Raw genomic sequence first — 7,309 nt, 5'->3', positions numbered from 1 at the left:
TGTATTCCTACTATCTCCTAAAATTCATGGGTTTTGGAGTGTTACATGAAAGGACCACAGGCTGTAGTAGTCATAAGGTTCAGGTTTGAATAGAGGAGGGGCTGACAATTTCATGATCTTGTCTGGTCCTGCCAGCCCTTGCACACAGCCCAGACATTTGCTGGTGCCCAGTTGCACCCTACCTCTTTCTTAGGGATTCAAAATACCCTTTCATGGGGTATTTGCAAGGAACAAGGAGGAAGTGAAGGAGCAGGGCAGAGTAAATCTTTCCTGGGAAGGAAAATCAGCCAAGTTTAGGACTATCCAAGTCTTTTCTGAAGGTTCACACATAACTGGCTGTAATTGGGGGTAGGCATAGAATGGGGAAATCATATGGACTGTGAACCTGAGATTTTACTTACAAAGCATATTGAAACCTAAGTAATACTGACTACTGCAAAGAATTAACATATAGGGACTTGGACTCTTTATTTCATAGATAAATAAATTGGCTATTCAACAAGATGACTTTCACTTGCAGAATTGCAAAACTGAAAATTAAATGCTGGCTAAAACCAGCAAAAAGAGATGGTGGTGAGAAGGGCACTAGGAACAATGTCTGTCAGGCAAAATGTCTCCTTCACCTGAATGATATCCACATCTTACCTACACTGATTCTAATCTATATACTTATAAGAAAATTCTGTTTGCCACGTCTGTAAGCAGCCAGGTTTCATCATATTGTTAAGCACATTCCACTTCTCTTGAGTTCCAAGAGTGCAGTGCTTAACCAGATTTTGTTTCCTTTGGAAGGATGTGGCTTGAGACTTATGACATTTTTTAATGTTTGAGCTTTTTTTACGAACATAAGTTAAACATAGGTGGAGGTACACATAGCAAACCATTACAATATTTCTGCATAGCTAAAGTAATAAAATATTGATTGATTAGATGATGGTGGTTGATCCTAGGTTCAGAACTACAGCATACTTTCAAATGTCCTCTCAATGATTAGCAGAAGCAACATAAGAGAAGCTGTGAAAAAATTCTTAAGTACATAATTTATGATGGTTGCAGAAGTAATTCTTTTCATCATGGAACTTGGATTGCTCTATCCCCTTCTTTTGTACAATAGCAGACTCATAACCTTGTCTATACCTTTTCTAGCTACTGAGCTTTTGTGAATGGTTTTATGCATTTCCAAACCCTCGTCATCACCTTCATCTCCTCTTATCATTAAAGAACTGTTCTTGGGAGTAAGTTGGGAGTAAAGTAGCTGCTTTGGAAGACAGTGATCAGGCATTCAAAAAACATGACCAGTCCAGTGAAGTTGATGTTGAAGGATCATTGTTTCAACACTGGTAGTCTTTGCTTCTTAGCACTTGTCCTAATATAGACTCCTGAAGGATCTCACTGCTTCATTTCCATAGTCATGAAAACTGTGGGTAGAATTCAGCTAATGCAAGGGGATTTGCTTCCTGTTCTTTAACTGGTTACTGATCTAGAAGAGGAAATATCTTTTTACAAGGTGACTGCTATGCATACTTTGGCACAGAACTTTGACCTATGCATTCTGGAGTCCAGTCATGGCTGCTAGGATTATTCTCATCTACAAATGTTTATATTAATTGTTTAATTGCTTTGTCCTTTTTGTAAACTGTCCTGTGAATCTAAGTGAAGGGTGGCATAAACATTCTTATAATAAGTAGCAAGGGCTCCATCCCTGCTCACATTGCATACACCAACCCTGCCTACACCAACCCTGCCTACAACCCTGCTCCCAACCCCTCACCAATCCCTGAACCCTCAGACCTCACCAACCCCCCCCAAGAAGCTCATTAAATCAGGGGTGGGGAACTGTTTTTGCATTCACCCTGTGGGCCACCTTTAACAGATTGGTAGAGCAACACCAATGTCAGTCACATGACATAACTGTAATGTCACATAATGGTCACCTGTCAAAGTTAGCCCACAGGGTAAGAGGAAAAAAGATTCCCCACCACTGGTTTAATGAGTTAGCACATGGGGTTTAGACCTGGCTAAGCCTCCCCCTGCTTTCTGCCTTTTAGAGCTAGCTAAGAGGCCCCCCTTTCCTCCTCCGGTTAGAGCTGGATAACCCCCCTGCTTTGCCCCCAACCCTTAGGCTAAGCCCCCACTACTTTCCCCCCTGCCATTTAGAGCTAAGCCCCCCCACTTTCCCCTCTGCTTTTTAGAATTGGCTAAGGGCCCTCCCACATCCCCCCTGCCCTTTAGAGGTGGCTAAGCCTCCATGCTTTCCCCCTCCTCTTTAGAGATGGCTAGGCTCCCCCCCCATCGCTTTCCCCTCTTCTTTATAGCTGGCTGAGGCCTACTGCTTTTCCCTCTGCACGTTAGAGCTGGCTAAGGCCCCCACTTTCCCTTTGCCCTGTAGAGCTGGCTAAGCCCCCCTTTTCCTCTGCCCTTCAGAGGTGGCTAAGGACCCCCACTTCCCTCCACCCTTTAGAGCTGACTAAGGGCCCCCACTTTCCCTTTGCCCTTCAGAGCTGGCTAAAGGCCCCCTGCTTTCCTCCCATCCTTCAGAGGTGGGTAAGGCCCCCCACTTTCCCCTTTAGAGCTGGCTAAGCCCCCCCCCCACTTTCCCCCTGCCCTTCAGAGCTGACTAAGGGCCCCCTGCTTTCCTCCCATCCTTTAGTGGTAGCTAAGCTCGCCCTGCTTTCCCCCCTGACCTTTACAGCTGGTTATGCCCCCCTGCTTTCCCCCCTCCTCTGTGCAGCTATCTAATCCCACCCACCCCCGCTTTCTCCCCTTCCCTTTTAGACCAGCTTTTCAGGAATGTTCCTCCAGGGCTTTTCTGAGCTGCTCCCAGCTGTCTTCTCTCTCTGCCATTGCTGCAATATAATTTGCAGCGCCACCTGTCTGTTGGGCTGTGAACTGCAGCTTGACAGATTCAGGGCTTACATTTTTATTTATGTAGAAGTAAATGTTGGCACTCTCAAAGAATTGCAAAAGGTTGTGAGGTGGGATTTCTCTTGGTAGAAGCCAAGCAGATTCTTCCTGGAAAAGGCTGTTGTTCTTCATCAGCCTTCCCCAACTTGGTGCCCTCCAGATATTTTAGGCTACAACTTCTGAGCATGCTAACTGGAGGTGATGGGAGTTGTAACACAAAAGAAGGCTCTTCTATACATTTAATAATTTTAGTGTGTTTTTTTTAAAAAATGTTTCCCATCATTTTACCTAGGACATACGTTAGTGTAATGGACTTGTAATTTTGTAGTTCCCCTGGATCTATTTTTAAAATCTTAACTATCTTCCAGTTATCCAGTAAGAAGGCTGACATTAGTGACATGTTGGATATTTTTGTTTGAACTCTAATAATTCTCAGGCATTTGCCATCTGGACCCAGTGACTTGCTAACTTCCATTTGTGCCCACAGCAAGAAGGAAGATAGGGAGCAGAAGGATGAGAAGGACTGGGTAAATCAGATCACTGCCTTGGGTGCATAGAAGCAAAAGACTGCCTGATGGAGGTAGAAGGCAGAGTAGTCAATACCACCCAACTAGAAGTGGGTGTGCTGAGATGAGCCACCCAGATGCCAGATAGGGAGCATCACATCAGCTTGGTTATTAAGGTAACTAGGATGTGCTCTCATATCATTGCTACTTATAGCTGGGGTAGGGATTACACTTCAGTTACCTTGTAATGCAAGACTGGCACTTGCACTGTAAGTCTTGTGAATCTTCTCTCTGTGTCTCTTGCCTCTTCTTTGTTTCTTCCTTCTCCCTAATGCATGCATTGTTCATGGTGTGGCTTTGTCAAACAATAACCATAGCTCAGTGGTAGGGCACATACTTTGTATGCAAAAGGTTTAGTTCCTGATATCTTCCGGTAGAACTAGGAAAGCCTGACTCTGAAATCATGACAGCTACGGGTAGTCAGTGTAGCATAGGCAATACTAAATGGACCATATAGCATCCTATATTCCTATCCCAGGGTGCAGGGGAAAAAACATGGTGGTTTTTTTCCTAGAGAAAATACCCCAAGCGCAGGAAATACCATACTGTGTGGATTTGTTATTCCATAGTAAACCAGAGAAAACAGAACAGAATATTTCTTAAATCATTGATAGAAATGAACTCTCCATTTGCATTAATTTTATGAAAACGAAATACTTTTCAGAATCCTGTGACTGAGAATATAATATCAGACTTCGTTTAATTGCACCACTGCTAAAGTTATTACTTGCCCCAGTGGTCTAATGCATGTTGATTTGACAACATGACAAATTCAAACCTGAATCACTGAACACAAAAGCTACATTAGATTACAGAAAAAATAAGCAACCCCTTGTGAAATAGTTCCAGGAATTCAGTTACAAAGACAGGGTTTTAAAATACTTTGCAAGTTAGAACAAAACTACAGAATGCTGAGAACTAATTTTGTTGCAGAATGCAGTACCAATATTAATAAGCTTCTAAAATATTTTAGAATACCATTCCCAAACCAGCCCACACGGCTATGGTTATTCAGTTGGTAGCTGGTGCACAAAACAGGGTCTGAAATTGGGAGTTATCAACATTTTTTGTAAAACAGAGATTCTATCCACATTTGGTCCACTGATGTGAAAATTTAAGGATTCACAGTATTCCCATTGGCTCAAAATGCTTGTGACGTGCCACTTTAGTGTAAGATGCCTCTTCTGCTGTACCTTACCATTTGAGATTTTATCCTGGTATGATCTCCATATTGATCAGTTCTTTATGGCAGCAAATAAAACTTGAGAAACCATTTTCAAAAATATTAAAATAAAGCATAATAATTTTTTAAAATATCTTATTACTATAATATAATGTGGGGAGAGAACTGTAGCCTTGCATACGGAAAGTCCCAGGTTCAATCGCTGAGGCATCTGTTAGCAGGGCTAGGAGAGACCCCCGGTCCAAAACCATACGGAGCCACGGAATGTAGACTGATGGGCAGATGGACCACTGGATAGACTGTGTATAATGCAGCTTCCTATGTTACTAAACCAATATATGCTTACTCAGAAATCTGATCAAGTAAGTGTGCATAGGATTACTGCCTAAGCACGCTTATTAGGAGTCACTCCTCCTGGTGAGTGAGACTTATACAGTGATAGTTATTTCCAATTAGAGCTGCATAGCACTGGGCCATAAGCAAATTAATCCAGTTAAAAACAGGAAATATTTTAGCTAAATCATCAGTACTTTTCTTGATTTCCCGGTACAGTAAAGAACACTTAGACACCCCTTAAGGAGATGCTTCTTCAACATACTCCCTACCCATCCATACCTTCAAGGCCCAGAGATTTCTAAATAACACAGTAACATAATTAATTTTACAAATTTTCCTTTACACATTTATATGCACACATAAATACACACACCTACCACTGCTTAGATCATATTGGCTTTCAACCAACCCTAGAAATTCAGTTCAAATCCATGTTCCACACATATAACAGTAAAGTATATTCGATTCAACTTACTTGGTTCCCATACTGTCTTAGGCAACTGGTCAACGAAATTGCATATATTAATAGGCAACATAAAATGCTACAGAACATTTTATTTTAACCTCCATTGGCACATTCAAAGAAAATATGAAAAAAACAGCCATAACAAAAGCAAAGTTTCAAGTGTCTTACAGTTTTATCTACCTTGTTATTATCCCTACAACACAAACAGTTTTTGACGTCACATATTAGTTCCAGTATGTATTTTGGAAGCTCTCCTGGGCTAGAAGGCAGGTCACTGGGAACACAAGTTTACCCTGACACACACACACCCCGAAAAAGAAAAGAAAAAGCAACATCTGGAGGTTTTTCTGCAGCTAGACATTCTGATTTTATTATATGTAGGGCAAGCCTTCAAGAGACAGCCCCAGTAACTATTCCCATTGGTAGCAAAACACTACACAGAATTATCCACAGAAAACATTCTGAGAGCTGTCCCAATACATAATTACTTGGAAATAAGTAAGGAATTAGAAATGTATTTTTGGAAATGTATTTTTGCCCTGCCTCTGTGCATTTGCTTTTTTTCTGTTCTTTACTTCTTGGCCAAGTTAATCAGGAACCTCGGCACCCTCAATTTAAGGACTTAAAATGGTTCATTAGTGGGTAAAGTGCAACAGGTTACGTCAACTTCACTATAAGAATATGAAAAATAATTTGGAGTCAGAGATAGAGAAGGAACCAAAACACAATTAGGTATAGTGAGAGGCTGAATATACACTACACATTTAAAGCATATGGTTTCTCCCCAAGAATCCTGGGAACTGCAGTTTTTCCATCCTAGAGGTATAATTCCCAGCACCCTGAATAAACCACAGAATTCTTTGGGGGAAGTAATATGCTTTAAATGTGCTTTAAATATTTAGTGTATATGCATCCAGGGTATGCTTATTTGTAATTACTTGTACGTAAACTGCTTTGAGGTCACTTGTGACAAAAGCAGTATATACATTTGAATATTATAATACTAATAAATAATAAGTAATAGTAATAATGAGTAGAAAACCTAGGTTGTCATCTGTCTAATGGGCACAGAGATGGGTACAAACATTATGTGCCATTACGTTCCACTATTGTTTCTCTTTGCTTATAAGAGAAGAAAGAGTCCTGGTTCACACGTCATGCTATCATAGTTAATGTTTAACTATGTTTAACTATGCAAATGAGCAGCATGCTGATGCACACTTCTCAAAGACCTTGCTTTGTTCCTCCCCACCCCCTCCTGGTCATGCTATGCTGGGAGACCACAACAGACCACAAGTCTTAGATTGCTGTCTGTCCAAATTTAAGCTTGTGGCTTGTTTCTTTCTAAACAAACCAGAGTAGTAAGCCAAACAAACCAAGAGTCAGAGTTCAGACAACACAAGCCAAGGCTTGTGGTTTATTGTTTCCAGGGTGTGACTCAGCCAGGAGGGAGGAGCAAAGTCAGAACTTTAAAGCAACATGGACCAATACATTGCTAATTCTCGTTAAACTATAGGTAAACGTTAACTATGGTTAATGTGACATGTGAAGACAGCCATCATCTAAAGAGGACAGGAAAGGCAATGCTATATTTATTTATTTAATACATAAATATGCCATTTAATCATTCGCATTTCTAAGCAGTGTTTGCATTTCTAAGTGGTGTTGAATACTATTGAAGTTCCCAGCTTGAAAAGTCAGAAAGTATATTTGGATCCAAACAGGAACCTCAAAACTGCCCTCAAGGTTTTATAGAGCAATTTTCATCATGCAAACACCTTAGCACAGGCATGCCTTGTATATATTGCTTATACAATATTTGTACTGGGGTAGTAGTGGTGTGTGTGCTCATTG

Source organism: Rhineura floridana, chromosome 1 (genome assembly GCF_030035675.1).
Source record: "Rhineura floridana isolate rRhiFlo1 chromosome 1, rRhiFlo1.hap2, whole genome shotgun sequence".
Lineage (NCBI taxonomy): Eukaryota > Metazoa > Chordata > Lepidosauria > Squamata > Rhineuridae > Rhineura > Rhineura floridana.
The sequence above is the reverse complement of the archived record's forward strand: the minus strand, read 5'-3'. Positions refer to the sequence as shown.